The sequence below is a fragment of the Anopheles coluzzii genome, chromosome 3 (genome assembly GCF_943734685.1).
Source record: "Anopheles coluzzii chromosome 3, AcolN3, whole genome shotgun sequence".
Lineage (NCBI taxonomy): Eukaryota > Metazoa > Arthropoda > Insecta > Diptera > Culicidae > Anopheles > Anopheles coluzzii.
The window spans coordinates 14,394,099-14,412,616 of NC_064671.1; the positions used below are offsets into that span (position 1 = coordinate 14,394,099).

Sequence of the window (18,518 nt, forward strand, 5' to 3'; positions counted from 1 at the left end):
ACTTGCAGGTAGGATTTGTCTGTCATGAAACAACAAGTGTAGTGCTGTGAGGTTTTGCTGCAATAGTGTGCACCGATAAACACTGCAGTGCAATGCAGCTCGGATGAACTCGGATATTCAGCCTGAGCTACAAAGCCACCATCATCGCCTATTCAATCTATTTGTAAAAAAGCAGCCAACCAACATCATCATCGGACGGTTTTCTCACCCTTCTAAATGCGTGTGAATTTCCCAGCCTAATGCATCACCTTTTACCTTAACATTGGCTCAGTCGTTCTATCGCGAACGGTGCAATTTATTTGTAAGGGTGTGTGTGTGTCTTTTTACCGCTTGCATCAGCATTTTGTAAGCTTACACTGTACACTTCCTTACCATGCCATACCGAACTTGAACTTGAATTCCACGACCCGTTTCCGGTAGATGCATGCGAAATGCCGGCGTTGTTTTATGCCACGGTCGTGTGCCTTTTTACGCCGCTGCAAAGCAAAACAATTCAGCACCAGCCGGCATGGCACGTGGAACTAATACAAATCAGGCGTGACTCTTCCGCAAGCGTTTTGCCATTGTTTCATGGTGGCAGGCATACTCCACGAAACGAAAACAAACGCATCCGCTCAAATAACCAAACGAATTTGTCGAACGAATTGACTGGTGTGACTCTGATGCTGCAAATAGTGAAACGATTTTCAATTGAATCCAAAATGTTCTGGGTCAGTGTGTCATTCGTGAATCGTTGTATTTTTTTTAAACCAATCTCAGAGATATTGAAAGCATTCTATGTAATAAAGAAACCGATGTTGAAGATGCATTACTGGAAAAAGAATAAACAAACAAATAAACCTTTTTAATGAAAATAAAAAGTATTCAAGATGTTCATTATACAAAAACCCAATAAATGAAAGAAGACATTATTAGGAATAATGATTATAATTACACATTACACAGTACATTTAAAAAAGAAGATAATAGAAAAGATAAGTTCCTCAACGAGCTACATATAAACTAAATTTTTAAATCGGGAAAATAAATCTTATTTTAATTTGTTATGTTTATTTGAGCGTTTAATGACGAAAGCGGGCTTTTTCTTGTAAATTTACGTTTTATTTTAAGTAATATGTATTTACAGCTAAAAAATTGCACACATACTATTGTTGAATGACTTTTTAGCATCATGTTTTCTGAATACAGTCAAAATTCAATAATTGAACGTTGGCTGACAGTTCAATTAAAAAGCAGGCGTTTGTATGGAAAACCCGTATTTTTGAAAAATTCACAAAAATCTCATAGCCTGCCGAGAATAATTTCAGATTTTTTTGTATGGAAAAACGTGCCTAAAGCACATATTCAATAAACTAAAAAGCACATATTCAATAATTGGCAGGGATTCGAAATTCAACCAGTGAGTTCAGATTGTACTAGTTGTCATACTCGTTCAGCTTACAGGGTTTTCTAAGTCAAATTCGAATGTAAACATTGTTATTCACCGCGTGCAAGATGTTAATCCACATCAATCTGACATTTCATTTTCATCACAATAACTTTTATTTTCTTCAACATGATTTTCAACACGACTCAAGCTGGATTGAGTTTCACAGTTCTTTATTATGTATTAAAAGTCATGTGTTGAAAATGATATTTTAGGCAAATAAACCATTTGACAACTGTTGAAAAACATTTTGAATGCGGTGAATAACAATGTTTACACTCGAAACTGACTTGGAAAACTCTGTATGTATTGTTCATCACATTTTTTCTAGTTTTGACGTATTCAAATATAATTTTTATTTTTTATTATTTTCTATTATTTTCCTAAAATTACTTTTCTTTTACTTTGATTTTAAAGAATTTTTAAATTTTTGATTTTTTTTTAAAGAAATGGACGATCTTTTTCATTTTGAACCCCGTTTTGTAGGTAAAAAGGTGAATCTCACATTTAAAACTTCTGATAACATACGTATAGAAGCTTCTTATTACCTTAGCAATGCTTTCATAACCATCTCAGCACCGGACGTTCCATGTACAACATGTTTGCTCCAAAACCTTGTTACACTTTCAGACAGTTTCTAACAAAACGAACCGAACCAAAACATAGGCCCCCATACCGTCGCGTATGTTACTGTAAGGCACACATCGCCGTACAGAGTAATGGAAGCTATAATGCTGATGGATTGCCCTCGCCACACACGCTCGAGGCTGTTTGTCTTTCGGCGGCGCGGTTTTTGGTTGCAGATTATTTCCGACCGACATCCCCGAGCGCTCGTCAAAGCGACCTTACGGGTTTACGTTACGTTCCATTCAGGCACGCACGGCCCGGGTAAGAAATGCAACAAACGGGCAGCAAACTTCGTACGCAAGTTCTCCATTATAATGTACGAGCGTGGCCCGAAAAATAAAGCCAATGTTGCCGAATGTACTTCTCCAGCGATACCCCTACTGCGCTACCCCGTCTAGAAGCATCGCTACAATTGTTCGCCGCTCGATGCCGCCGTTGCTGTGTGACGAAAAAGTTACATTAGCATTGATGGTTTCACCTTGAAAGAGGCCCCAACAGAGGTTTAGTCATGTCGGGTGCCGTCGCACAGGTGGGCGCGTCTTTCGTAGCGGGGGTTGAAGGGCGCTGGAGGACGGAGAGTTAGTAAAAGAAACTTCGTACCGCGAAGCTCTTTAATCGAAGCGTCTCAAGTCGCTAGACGGTATGATCGCGCCCACCTAGGGTTGAATATGTCTGAGACACCCAGCCAGCTGCTGCCGGCTCGCCGGCAAATATGGAAAGCACTTCGAGCGGAATGGTGATAATTATTCTCGGAAATATTCATAAACATCGTACGCGAAACGAGACGAAACGTCTGCAAACATAGACAGCTGGTGATGCCGGCTACGAATGTAAGAATAATATGAAATGTAGAAATTGGCGGAGGCACACACGTCAAGTGTTGCTATTTTGGTCGGTGCTTTTAGTTTGTGCGGAGGTATTATTTGCTAATTTAATTTTGAAAAGGACGTGATGGATTAAAGCGGTGGCGATTGTGGCAATTCCAGCGTACAATGTTCCAAAGAAATTTAGATGTTTGTAATCGATACAAATATGTTGATATTTTAGCTCAATAATACAATTTGATTTAAATATTACAGGGTTTTTCAGGGCTTCTCGCATAGTTTTGAGACACTTCCTTGACTCTTTCTTATGACAAGTAAACTTCATGTGATGGAAATTGGACTCTATAGCACCCTTTTTGAACTATGGATAAAAATATTTATGAAAACATAACTGAAATGAAAAAAGCATTAGAATTAACAAACATTTTCACCTTTCACCATTACCATAAGAACTCTTGTAATTTTTTCTTCTTTTTCTTGAACTTTTAATTCATTCTTTTTTTATCTCAAATAGTATTAGTGATTTCTGAATTTTAAATTACGAGAGGCGAATGCTAAAAAGCCTCGTAAAAAATAAAACAACAACAACAACAACCCTTTTTGGACAAAATCCTTGGAAATTCCTATTAGATTTGTCCTACAAGGATACTATAGAGTCCAATTCCCACTACATTAAGTTCATTTCTCGTAAAAAATAATCAATAAAGTTTCCCACAGCTATGAGAACTCCTGGAAAACCCTGTATTTAATATTATTTATTCATTATTCCGCTCTAAGTCAAACATTGCACTCGCTTGTTCGGCCTGGTTTTTATGAGGTATAAAAAAATCATTAAAAATATCAAAGTTGGTAACACAAACCATCTAATAAAACAATCCGAGTGGCCAAGTAGTTATTACGATATGCAACTGATCTGATGTTCAATGTCCATATTGAAGGAAGTAAGAAAACTATTGTTTGAAACAACTATTGTTCAAAATAGTTATACATTTGAACATAAATAAAGTATGGAGACATTAGCAAAACCTAAGCAGTTGATTAAATTAATAAATACACAAAACATAGCAAAACACAACAATAATCAAATAAATGTGGAAAAGGAATTTTTAATACAAACACTGTATTAAAAACGCATAAAAAACATTTCTACAAAAAAAGAGAAAATATCGTTTCAATTCTAAGCCATACGGTCATTTTAACAATTACTCTTGAATAAACAAATGTTGTATTAATACACATCGTGCTCAAACAGCAAAAGTCAAATGAAACAATAAAAAGCAAGTTACTAAAGACAAGTTTAATAAATGCATTTCTCATTGACGATACAACTTTAAGCACTTGGCTAAAAATCTTCCAGCGTAATGAACAACTCCGTTTTTTTCTCTCTCAACTCTCAGCAACAAAGCACATTAAGTAGGTCATCTGAATTCTAAAGCAAGCTCAATCAACCTTAAAAAATGGTCCAACAATACCATTTCATTTCGAAGTTTTCCCCAAGTCGGGCAACTGATTATTACACCCATTGCGCAACAAAAGGCAATTCCCTTGTTTTTCTCCAAATTTCAGTCCCAAGAAAGGGTTACGCTCTGCCTCACACATGCGCTGCCAAATTGTTCGATCGCACGTAAAGTAAAGAATAGCTCTCAGCTGCCTAATGGTAAGTAGTACGGTTGGTTTACACATCCATCTAGGGCCGCCGGGGGGAGAAAATTGCTCCTTAAATCGTATTTTGCTAGCTGAGCCAATACAAGTTACACTTCAGCGGTAAACAACACCAATGGGACTTTTTTTTCGGTAAAAACGATAAACTTACCACATTTAAGTTTTTGTCTCAGTTTTCCAACATTTAAAAGATGATGAAATAAGTCTGATAAAAGGTTTAAAAAATACAGGCACAATTCATTCAAGCAGCAAATTATACGTACAGAACTGTAATAACTCGCGCCGTTCTTCGTGTGCATTTCGTGTCACAGTGTGAATTGACGTTCAAGCAAATATATAAAACACAGCAAGGTACCGGAAAGCGTTAAACCAAAAGCACGAACGTGCAAAACCAAACACACCGGGACGATAGAATTAAATTGACGAAATAAAATTCATTGCTAAAATGAAGTACCTCGAAAGCAAACTGCGCGGTAATCGTTTTTGTGGGATGGATGTAAAGGACAGGAAAAATCACGTTTAAAACAAAACTCATGATCAATTTTTTGTTACTTTTTCTACAGTTTTTTTACAATCGTAAAGGGTGTATGAATAGGTAAAACCAATGTTTTGTGGAAGAGAGCAAACGAAAGAAAGCTTCAATCATGGACGGAGTAGCTTTCACACAAAGCAGCTGGGAAAAGTACCACCGAGCGCACACTCACATGCAGAATTTTTGCAGCATCAAATCATATTGAACAAGGATGTAAAAAGGGGAAACAAAACTTAAACCAGAAAATGGGAAGAATTCGCAAATTTTGCATTACAGTGGCAGTGTGTTGGCGTGTGCGAATGATAAACGGGCGATAAATGTGCTGAAATCGGGGAGCCGAACGGCGTGCGGAACATTTCAATTCTATCAACGTTTTGTCCACCATCTCTGCCCCGTTTCGCCCGACCGCTCGTTTGCCCAACCTTCTCGCCCGGATCGCTCACCATAGAAAATGGAAACAAATGATCATTGATTCAGAATTTATTCGCTGTGATAGAGATTTAAATTTATGCTCTAGCGCTCGTATTTATGTTTCATTTGCACCCGCGCGCGCTCTTTGCCGTCGTCCACATAATCTCTGACCAGCCGGAGGTCGTTGGCCTGTTGGTCGCCCGGATGTTCTGTTGCATTCTCCCTGCCCAATAGTATCCAATATTTCTTTCCAGCACGGATCAATACCCATTCTAACCAAGTGCCATTCGGGTGGAGTGGGCGAGGCGCACAAGTAAGCGCAAACGATCGTTTACGCACATCCGCACATCCGATGCACACGTGCATCAACGCCGTCTTCCTCACCCCATCCCCCGCCCCTTTGCTGAGGGGCAGATAAAGCAGCTCGTTTTGCATACGTTCTACATTTTGCCTAACTGCAGCCAGCGTCTCCCGAAACCCACGATCAAAAACGTGCAATTTATGTGTGAAAACAACACTGCACACACGCCTGTTTTCCCATGCTTGCGCACCACTTTCGGTGCAGCTTTCACTGTATATGACTCGGAAAATCATTCAAAAGTTTGTTCAATGCACAACTCTCTCGCTGTGCCGCTTAAATGATAATGCTGCCACGCGCATTTATACCCTTTTCCAGCCGCCCTTCTGCGTTTCGGAATAATGCAGCTGCTGAAATCAATAGTTTAGCTGCTCGCGAGCAATGCAATTCTTTCATTCGCCTCATTGCATATGTATTTGCAGTGCGGTTTGAAATGAGAATCCTGTTCTTGTTTTTTTTTTTGTATTTTGTTTTACTAATCCGTCCTGATAAATGACCGTGTGCCGTGGTTCGTGGGCCGAAAGGAGCGGGAAGTTTAGTTAAATTGATATGTTTATCAATCAAGCTGCATAATCAGAACGGACCGAGTTGGGTGGGTATTGGGTAATTTTATTCACAAGCAGCAGAATGACACCCATCTGCTGTGGTGTATGAAAAATGCATTCTAATTTGGAAAAATACAGAAGAAAAAAAAAAAACAATATATTCCAACAGATAAAACATACAATTTATCATCTTTATGAGTCATTTTTATCGGTGGGCCAAAGAACCGAAGTTAAATTCGTTAAAATCAAATCTAGGTATTAGATATTACACACCAACCAGGAGACTATCAATCCCCTTTACTAAATCATATTTACTAACCGATATGTTTAGTAAATTTGCTCCCATCACAGTACATGATTAAATTAGGAGTTAGTTTCTTATCCGGTAGCATCCGATAATGTGGCGTGAATCAGTTCTCTTGGCCGATTACTTATTCCACTTTGTCACCTGTAAGTATTTTTAAACGATAAAAAATCCTCTCATATCACAGTTACAGACAAATTTTGTTAACAAATAAAATTTAATTCTTTTAACTGATCCATTGAATCCCTAGTTTTTCATTTTTTTTATTATGAACGAATTCAAAATCATTAACCAATTCTTACACATGTCATCCTTTCACATTCTTATCTGCTAGATAACATTGTTATCTGGTAGATAGTATCCCTTATTTGTGAACATTTGGAACAGATCAAGTATCACTCGCTATACTTTATAGTTTTGCCCATTAGTTAGTGTTAAATTTAAGTAATTTGAATCAATTATATGTATTTTCATTCCCAAGCATGTTCATTATGTATTTTAAATACATGTTTGAAATGCTATGATCATTTGTTTTAACTCCTACTGGTGCTATTTTTATTTCGCACCTGGTTTTAGGAATATTCCAGCATTGGAATCCTTTCCGTTTTAAGTTGGTAGGCTGAAATTTCAGCCTGTCAGCTGTTTGTATTGTATAGCAGTTTTCAAGCAGCTATCTTAGTGGGTTAATATACAGGTGGGCTTATCTCAAGGTGTATGAATTTAGAAGGCTGATTTTTATCACTTCTGCTTCTGAATGAAGATATTAAGAGTGTTTTGTGAATTCGTCAAGCCTCTAGAAAACTTGTTTATACAAAAGTTTTCACCCATTCTGTCAAAAAGTGATATTCAATTTCGGTTATAAAAACATGCTATGAGACCACCTGGACTACATACACTTTGATTATGGATTTCACCACCTGATCTCTTGAATGCACCTTGGGATAAATGTAAACACCACCTTGTCCCGGCGCTCTAGCAGCAATCGAACACGACATCGAACATGAAAAATGTATGGGATTTGACATGTTCGATTTGTTGGTTATCAATTGCTGCTAGAGCGCCGGGTGTTTTGCCATGTTGGTTCGATTGCTGCTAGAGCGCCGGGTGTTTTGCCATGTTTTCGAGCAGGTACTCGAATCTAATTCTAGCTTTGAGGCTAGAATAATCTAGACTGAAAATTGCAGGATAGTTTTGTTTGTGGTTTTGTATGGAGTGTTTACATGATTTCAGCCCCCAACTGTCAAACTCCACACAAAAAGCTGACTAGAATCGTGAAGGGTCCCATTATTGAAAAATGTACCATGAACAGATTAAAGAAATGTGCTAAAAATGAGTAATGATAAGGCATAGGTAAGCTAAAAAGGAGTGAAACAGTTTATTTTAACATCCTGGACTGAAAAACTATCGTCTTCGGTATGGTAATTACACAATTATTCCAAAAATCATGTTGGTGCTATTATGATTTCACGTAGGTGCTAAGCTCCAAAAGATACATGTAAGAAATGAGTATCCGGTTACATGGTACCTGTAAATTCTTGTAAATACATTTGCATTTTGAAAGCATTTTAAGCTATCAAAAACTCATATAACTGTATTGACTACATCTGAAACATGCCCACTATTTGTAACAAGCCATTACTTAGCCATTATTTATTACACACTCTCATTAACAAAGACATAGCATGTTTTTAACACATGAATTACGCGACTTTTAAATATTTTTTAAGGTACATGTAGAAAACATACTATTAAATCGGCTCATATACCTATCGGTTCCCAATTTTATGAGCAATCATTTTTTTTTTGTACGAAAATAAGGATCCGTCGCTCCAAATGAGAAAAAAAACAGTCGCGCGCTATGAATGGATTGTGGATAATTAAAAACCAATTCAGCTTCATTTGACTTGTAATGCATTCGATTCAATCGACACAAACTGTTCAATGGGAAGCAGGTTTGGTTTAAAGCTTTACTTACACCAGACACAACTTTATCAATTCAACGTAGAGATCACAATAGGGGTGAACAAATATTAAAATGTAAGTAAAACATGTAAGGCCATTAAACGTATAACGATAATGCACTCACACCCCATCAAAGTTAATCGCTTACGTTTGAATACAACTCAACAGCAAATCAAAAGGTGCACATAGTACCACAGTGTGCACACACACACTGCCCCTTGTGCATGCTTTACGCGTATAGAACCAATCAACCGTTGTCAAGGTGACAAATATATGCTGACCGCACTAAGTTACATGTGAACTGCATGCTGCAAGTGCAAGATAAACAATTGCGGTGCAAGAGAAAAAAAGAGCTAAATAGGAAGCGCTGTCTGTAAGCACAGTGCATAGTTTGCGCTTGGTTTGATTTTATGTATGCGAGTTAATAAAAAAATAAACAATACCAATTGGATGTTGCACTGCATTTATGAAATGGAGCAATCAACCAATCGAATTATGTGCCGATTACCATTCTATGCATGTGCTTGGAGTTGAAACAAAAAAGATTCATTCCACCCCCGACACATTAATTCAAAAAGAACATGTTCATTCGGACGGTACTTTGATTTAATTAACAAAGCTCAAACAATACACCCATAATTATCGTAGGGGGGGGGGCGAGAATGTGTAGCAAAGCCAATAAAATAAATAAAATGTTACAACGGAAAATGAGCTTATAATTAACGCCTGATTTTGCTCGCTGCACCGTAAATCATGCAATTCTTTTCGCAAATCCAAATCCCTCCCCCCCCCCTTACACTGCAAACTCTGATCCTCTACTGCCTGCTCGCCAAACAAGCTTAACATCATTTACGATAAGGGCAATCCACCGACAAACAGACAGCCTTTGGCCGGCCTTGATTGAGATGAAATTATGAATCTCTCACACTCCCCGAAAGGGAGTTTTTGTTTGTTGTATTTAGCGCAAAACGATACGCGTGAATAATTTGCACAAATCAGCATTTTTAACCATCACCACGAGACCCCCCCCCCCCCTCCCCCCTGCCCCGATTGATATGGCGGCCGTGTACGCGAAGGGTGTCAAATTAATTTTACACCACCATAAGTCATGATCATCCGCCCAGCCAACCCAGGTTGGTGGCGGTGTTGCATCGACGGGGAAGCAATTTAATGGTTGGATGCATTTGAATCGATATGGTGCTGGCTTTTCCCACACCACTCTCACAGCAAAGTATCATCGGGGTGTTGTTTTTTCCAGCATCTCGTCGATAAACAAGTGTAGAGTTTTGTGGATTTATAACGTGTTTTGATAGTAAATAAATTAAAAGAAAGGGAATTTAAATGGATTTTTCAAACAATAACTATACGTAGCAAACAAATCGAAGGCATTAAATGACCTAGAAGGTCATACCGTTTAGTAGTGACATTCAATTTACCTTCACATAGTACAATCTTACACCACTGTGTTTGTGGTATGTGTTTCAATTCAAAAATCCCATTCCATACACAACATACTGCAAGCAATAGACGCAACATAAAAAAAAAACAATCACCGTACACGCTCTTTAGGTACACGTCAACTACCCGTCAGGGCCATTGTTTCATAAATTAGACAACCGTGTTGCTCTCCAGCGCTCCATCCCATCCCATCACGCTTTCCCCTTGCTCACATCTCGTGTGATGATTTAAAGCGATTGATTAATTTCTCCACCCCCGGGGGGACGGAGAGGCACCGTCGACGGTGGCCACAAACAACCAACAACCAACCCCCTCCGCCGTTTAGTGTTCAACCATTCGTGACGATCATGGTCAGGGTGGTAACCGTCGTCACATGGTGGAAAATGGGTAACAACTAGACACACACACACTCACAAACAGCATTGCGATCAAGACGTTGGAGCAGACAGACGGCATCGGAACGGGCTTGTTTTTCTCGCGCGGAGTAGAGGTTGCAATGTGCTAATTGCTTGATGTCGCACTGCGAATGGGCTTCCAACGGCGTCGACAGCATCCGAGCCGGTGCTTCAAAATGACGTCCAAGGACGACAGTAATGTTTTGAATGTACAACAACCAATGAATTCTAAATCAAATTATATATTATAAATTTTGTACAAGCAAATGGTTACAATATGTAGTATATGCACTTACATTTTCACTTTCCAGATAGTGAAGTCTATGTCTTTGCAGTGTCTATATCATAGTTTTTGTTGCAATATCTATGAAAATACTTTTCAAATTTCAACATTTAATAGACTCATCTGTTGCATCTCAGCTTCCAACAGCATTAAAACATCAATCAGAGAGCTAGCTTTTTCAACACGTTACACTTTATTGACATTAGAAATGTTTGTATTGTTTATGATGTTCTTTGTTCTACATATATTTACCAGTTTTTCATCCTTCTTCTATTTGGCGTAAACGTCCTACGCGGACATGCCGGCCTATACAAGGCTTTCAAGACTTACAGTACCACACAGCCAAATAGCCAATGGGCATGCTATTGAGTCGTTGGAGTTGACAACTGTACTACGGGACCGACCCAGTTTTACATCCTAAAGATTTGACTAGATGATTCTAATTTCCTATTTGTTCTGAACCATATCCATCGGATCTAAACTTTCAGAACTCATGATCAGGGCGTCACAGCTCAAGTAGTGTAATCAGGATAATGAGATGCTACAATATCAGAACAAAATCCCAGTGTGATTTTTCTTCATTAGTATTCTAATTGAAATTTCACTATTTCCTATAGAATTTGTCTTGTTATTCTTATAAAAATGGTATTTTACACTAGATCAAACATTAGACTACATTTATACGTTTCCAATTATATACATTATGTTTTTTAATCTTGTGCAAAGTGTTTTTAAAAGTAAAATGGTTCCATTCATAGTTGTAGGGACAGATATATCCACCTTTTTGGATAAATTTGGGATCATTGCTTCAAGTTGTTCAGGATTTCGTAAGCCTGATAATTAGACAATTACTGGAAAATTCAGCTATTTGTCGTGTGTTTTATCACAATGGTAATTTTAAGCGTATAATATAGATAAAAATCCAAAAAATCTTAAACTCAAATACACAGTTAAGCTTTTAAATAGCTTAAACATCGTTCCATCAATCCTTGTGCAAAAGAGCAGCAAATAACAACAAGAAGCGTTTAGAGGACTATGGTAAGGCCAATAGAGTAAGTAGGAATCAACACCCGGTTAAGTGCAATCTTATCTCCCCCTCCTAAATAAACCCCTCTTGGAGTGACCTACCTACAGTATGGCTTCCCTGTCAAGACACTTCACAGTACGAAACGCACCAAGGTCACACCTTCCTTGCGAAATGGAGCTTCCCAAAAGCGCAAAACTTAACCTCTAAAGCAGATTACGTTACACACCCAAACAGTAAACCCAACCAACCAGTGTACAGCCCATGTGGTTTGAAATTTAAACCCATCCCCCCATCCATGTCGCCGGTACGGTTCCACTTGTGCTCTAATTGCTTCAGGCATGCAATATTGCAACTACACCATCAGATTGTTCTTCTGAACTGAACGCTAGGGGAGCGTCGAAATCCACGAAACCAAATCCACTGACACACTGAGGAGGGAAGAAGGGTGGTAATGTTTGAATTTCCTCACGCAGCAGCAGCAGCGGTAGCAAAACCGCGCACAGAAGTAACCGGTGCAAACGTATGCAAATCCAATTCCGGTCAATGAATCTGGGGAGTATTTCTGAGACACTGCCAGCACGTTGCCGGACACGTTCCACGGTTGGTACCCCCGATTGATGTCAATCGGAGTTGGAAGCTCTTTTTTTTTTTTATTTACCGCTAAACCGAATACTTGGAGCGTGAGTACGGTGGTGGGTGGATTTTTGCCTGGTTTTGCTCCATAGCACGAAGGTTCAATTAAGATAAATTAAGATTTCTCTCAGCTGTTTTCCGATTAGAATACCGAGGCACTAGACTCTGCGGTGGATGCAAAATGGTTGGAAATGGAATTGGTTATAATGAAAACCAATTACAATTCTTGTTTGTGACGTACGTACCGTTTCGGATCGGATACATTACCGTTTCTTGGACATATTAGATGCGTCATAGTGAAGGTGCAGGGTTTTTTGTGTTGCCTTGTCTTAACACTTTTTTATATAATTGGGGGCCTTCACGATTCTAGTCAGTTTTTTTTTGTATGGAGTTTGACAGTTGGAGGCTGAAATCATGTAAACAAACCATACAAAACCACACAAAAAACTAGCCTGCGATTTTCAGTCTAGAAAATTTTAGCCTAAAAGCTAGAATTAGATTCGAGTACCTGCTCGAAAACACGGTTTTGTTTACATTTATCCCAAGGTGCATTAAAGAAACCAGGTGATCGAATCTGGAATCAAAGTGTATGTAGTCCAGGTGGTCTCATAGCATTTTTTTTATAATCAAATTTGAAATTCACTTTTTGACAGAACGAGTGAAAACTTTTGCTCCAACGAGCTTTGTGGAGGCTTGACGAATATTCAAAACACTCTTAAAATCTGCATTCAGAAGCAGAAGCGATAAAAATCAGTCTTCTAAATTCATACACCCACCTGGATAAGCCCACCTGTATATTATACTCCCTCAGATAGCTGCTCGAAAACTGCTATACAATGCAAACAGCTGACAGGCTGAAATTTCAGCCTACGAGCTTCAAACGGAAAGGGCCCCATTGTTAGCGAATTTGTGATCTGTTTCCTATGTATATTGGGGAGACACATGGATTCAAAAGAGGCGAAAGAGAACCATGAGGTTCAAAGATTCTATAACAACAACAACAACTACAACATGGATTCAACCTTAATTTTAATAAGAAAATAAATCCTCAGAAATCTCTCCATGAGGAGCTTCACAATGAAGAAGTCTGAAAGAGGATCTAAAATATGTGTCAACAAAAATGAACAAAAGTGTCAGTAAATCCTACAAAAAGCTCACGCTAAATGAAAATGATTTTTTTTTTTGTTATATTAAAACATCGTACTTTAATACAGACAATGCTTCAGCCTTGTATTTCTTGTTTTTGCATTATTTTGATATGATCTTTCTATACGTGGAGAGCAAAAATATGGTCACCCTTTGCTGTCACATTGAAATTTTTCCCCAGTATGACAACGGCATCGTGGACAATTTATTCTGCAAAATCCGCAACCATTTTCCATGGTTATTATATATTTTTTCTTTCACATATAATGACCCTACCATCCTCTCTAATTTAACAGCGACACACTAGCTCTGCTGCGTTTTTTTGCCCGGCAATCGCCTAAATCGAGTGTGCATTATCAAACCCATCACCGTGTCCCTGACTGCAGCATACAGTCCCCTGCAATGCATCATTAGCTCATCATCACACCAACTGTCCCTGCGTTCGGTCCGGTTCGCCAAACACCGCTCAATCCCACCCGCTGTCTGCACTATCCCCACCACGGCTGGAAATAATTGTGTAATTATTTATAAATTTTGTGATTTCGAACGGGTTTCTAGCGGGTGTGCAGGCGGCATTGGGTTGGATTTCACATCGCCAACCACCAACATTAACGCATCGAATTGAGCCCAAACACACACACACCCAATAAGCACACACGAGCACTGGGAATTCCAGGCTAGCCTGAATCCGGTGGTTGCAGCTAAATGGGCCGAAGCATGGCTCACCCCAATGCTGGTGGTAGTGGTTACCATTGTAACGATGACGGTTGTGCGGTTACCGATGACAAGCGGCCACACGGTTGATTATGCTGGCTGTATTTAGCACTGTGTGTGCACCTTGGCAAAACCTCTCCCGTTTTCATCTAGCTAGAGCTTCTGAAGCCGATGGGAGGGTGGAGAAACGACAAGCTTAGCGGTTTGCAAATAGTGGCAGAAAGGGAATTTGAGGATTAAATTCCTGTCGAGCGGGAGTTTTCAGTGCTCAACTGATGGTAGGCTAATGATAATAACACTCTTTCCCTCTATCCTCATTATTGGAGCGGTGCTGTACATTTGCAACCGCACACGTATCCAATGGACCAGCATGCGTTAGTGTGCAATTCGTTTTAAAATAAATCATTAAGCGTGGTCGTATTGTGCGAGGAATTTGTTGACACATTTGTTGTAAACTTGTAAATGTCAATTTGTGTAACTAGAATGTATTGTTTAGTTCATTTGTATTTCGTTTTAGAGTACTAACAGTGAATGTAAACAATAATGAGCATAACATTACATCTTTGCAGGACCTTTGTTTAAAACAGTAATAATTTTGTGGAATATTTGCGACATTGAACACCATTTCTCATATCTTGAAGGCTGTCTTGAAATAAAATAACAACCCCTGCAAACACATTCCAACTTAAACCCTATGGTTTTGAAGTTCTATAGAATCCTTGGATTTGTCTTAAAATAGTTTGTAACACATCTTCATATAGGATCAATCTGTTTAAATTTCAACATACAGCGGAGCGCCTTTTATCCAGGCTCATAGGGACTCTGCCTCGGCCGTTATACTCGAATAACACGGATAATGAGCCCAAGTCCATTTGTGAGCCCATTTTATCAGAAATTACTAACTTTTTTTAAATTAAATTAAGTTTCAGTAAAACCTAGTCATTTTTTAAGAACTTCTTGTTTGTGCAATGAAAATATTCGAAATTTGACTTGAATTTTAGACATTTTTATTATAATAATGTTCTCTGATAACGGTATTCAAATATGAACTTTGAATTGAACTGTCATTACTCAACAACACGGATATACGAAAAGCCGGATAAAAGGTACCCGAATAAACGGTGTCCCTCTGTAAATATTATAATTAACTTAACGTCGAACTAAAAAAAGTCCGTCGTGAGTTCAAGCGTAGAATGGAGGGGAGCGGTAAGCTAGAACTGACTTTCAGGCTGTGAGATACTAAATAAGTCGCAAAAGCTTGTACATGCCGGCATGTCCTGTAATGTCCGGAACCGTACGGGCACTAAAATATACTGTCGGCAGCCTAACGACCTTTCATTTGAGGAGTCGGACGTCCAAAACGGTCGGTAAATAGACGAGTAAATCATGTCTAAGGGAATTTATACACAAATCGATAAGTTTTCAATATTGTTATCAACCTATACAGTTGCATTATCTCGAGAATGGGTGATCTCATCAGGGCGAAATTTTATAAATGAGACGAAACCAACGAATGCTACACAACGTCATGCAGGTCTACTACTGCAATCACGTCGAGTGTTAGTTTTCACACTTGCGAGAAGATAGATTCGTTTTTTTACGCTATCATACAATGCAGTCTCTATTGAGCCATTAGTCCGGAGCTCCAGTGCCTGGTCTGAAATGGTCTGGAGCCGGTCGGAGCTGTTTTGCCTTTCACTAATAGGGACGTTACACCAAATAGAAGTTGACATGTTATTGACTTTTCAGTTTTAAACGTCTCTCAGTATTTACAGGACCTCTATTGGAAAAAGGTTGTTGGCAAAAGGGATAGAAATAACATAAATGTAAATCCAATGCGAAATTATATTCTATACCTTAAGTCTTACAACTCCCTTTTGATGTGTCCTGGGCCATCTTAATATAAATATTTGTAAACTTGCTATCAGTTTCAGTGTTTAGGAATTCATAGAACATCATGGTTAAGTATGTTATCTGTGAACAAATCAACAGTTTTTATACTGAATTTAAAATAAAAATAAACAAAATACCTTTGATATTACCAACAGGAAGCTTCTAGCCAACTCAATACCTTAAGTAAGTATTAAAAATCCATTGAATAAATGTCAAAATCCTGGAATGTAACTGGAATATATCGCTCATTGTTGTTTGGACTACATTAGACTCATAATTACAATGTGCAGTCGGAATTTATAATAAAAAAACACAACAATTTCAAGCCACAAATCAAACACACATCTTCTAAGCAGTGCAGTGATGCCCTGCAAACAGAGGGAACTGATCGTGGTGACTAATCTTATACCATTACGGATGAATGAACAGACCACATGACTCAGCCAGTCAAGTCGGTCAGCTTTGGCACGATCTAGTGCCTTCTGTTGTTGTGTTTTGTTCTTTGCTCCTCTTCCCCACTATTGTTACACAGCAGCACAACCCATCGCTGCACCCGTTGTGACGATACATTTCGTCACATTCTAGACACTAAAAATAATTTGCTCTCACTATCACCATTCAGCTGTGCGCTGTGTGCTATGTGCCACAGGAAAGCATTGTTCTTTGTCATTCTTTACATTAATTGCACGCTCTACGGCACTCTAGCTCGACCATCCACACACAGGTTGCAATGCAGGTAATGCACCTTTTACGTTGCATCATTGCGTTACATTGCGAACGTACGGAAACATGTTGTGAATCTTCAACCGATTAAATACGCAACCGTACTGCCCCCCACGCCGAACGATAGACGCATTACCAGCAAGAAGGAGTGAAAAAAGAAGAAGAAACGAGAGCAACAACGAAACGAGTTGCGCCTCGCAAAAAAACAAGGTAAGTGAGCAGTTATTCTTCCAACTACAAGCGGGGTTTTTTTTCTAAACATCTTGTAATTTCCCTTTTTTCCATCGATTGCCCTCGAATCGTAATCACACTTATGCGGGCAACCTCCATTACGGCAACAGCAAATGCATCCAAAACGGGGGAATAAATGCCAAACCAACCAAACCACACGGCAAAGTGCGCCTCTTCTACCTCTCTTTATCAATCACGTGGTGTTTGACGCGACTCATCGCAATTCATCGTGGTGTTAGTGGTGGTGGTGGTGGTGTGAGCTTTTTCGATTGACCTACCGATGGTGTTGATGGGTTATGTTTGCCTCCTTCGCTTCACACCGCCACGATGCTGTTTTTTTATTGCTGCCGAACGCTGACGCAATCGATCAGCTGTGAGGATCGATCGCAGGCGAGCATAAATTGCACACACACGCAATCCCTTTAATTCGCTCGAGCGGCTTATCTGCTGGTTTATTTTAGTCTCTCGTTCTTCCTGGAGATGATCTCTACCAGCAGATCAAGCTACACGATCGTAGATGGCAGAGTGACGGCTTTATGACCTAAGCCTATCCATTGTTTTGCGTCTAATTCCTGAACATTATTAAAACGCTGTTAACAAGATACACGACACAAAGCGTACTCGCTTCGTTTGTTGACGGTCCTCGTATAGCGTCCTACAATCTGGCAAGTGGTCGACCTAATACAAGGACCGGTTTAAAGCACACACACACACACACACAGAAAACAACTATCTGACAGCGGATAAACATAATCATGCTCGAATGTGTGGCAGACTTATTACCACGGACGGTCGTTGACTTAGGCGTAAGATAGCATCGCAAGGTGATAATAAGGGTACACTTTCTTGTTTTCTAAAAAAAATGCAATTCCTTTTGTTTCCTTTTTATTTCTTTTCTTAGTTAGTTTCCTTTCCTTAACAAAATCAGTGATTTTACTGATGCGGAACCAGATACCCGGGACTATCCATAAATTACGCTACAACAACACACAGGCGATTCTCTCTACTTATTTCCTCTTTTGAAAATCTTTGCTTCTTTCTACTTGTTGATTTTTGTTGCTTGATGAAAGATAATAAAGAATTCGGGAATTTAAATTAGCTCCGAACATTAATAGCACAACAGTAGTGTTTGAATAACTGCAAACATTGAAGAGATCGTACTCCATAAATTCATGTAGAAGGCAGACATATTTTTGTGCTTATTTTTAATAAATTACCTTTTTTTTGTTTTTTACAGAAAACAACTCAAATCTATGAATCTACTTAAGTTAGCTAACTAACTTTCTGCACCCAACTGCCTCAGATACGTAGAAATTGCTTATTGATAACTATTTCGCCATAGTAGTTCAACTGGTAGAAATATA

The 18,518-nt window shown here is 38.9% G+C and overlaps 1 protein-coding gene across 4 annotated transcripts in view; it reads right to left on the reverse strand.

Annotated features, from left to right (window-relative positions):
* The window catches only part of LOC120956963 (uncharacterized), a 46,476-nt gene that overhangs the window by 25,527 nt on the left and 2,431 nt on the right, over positions 1-18,518 (reverse strand). The window lies entirely within an intron of this gene.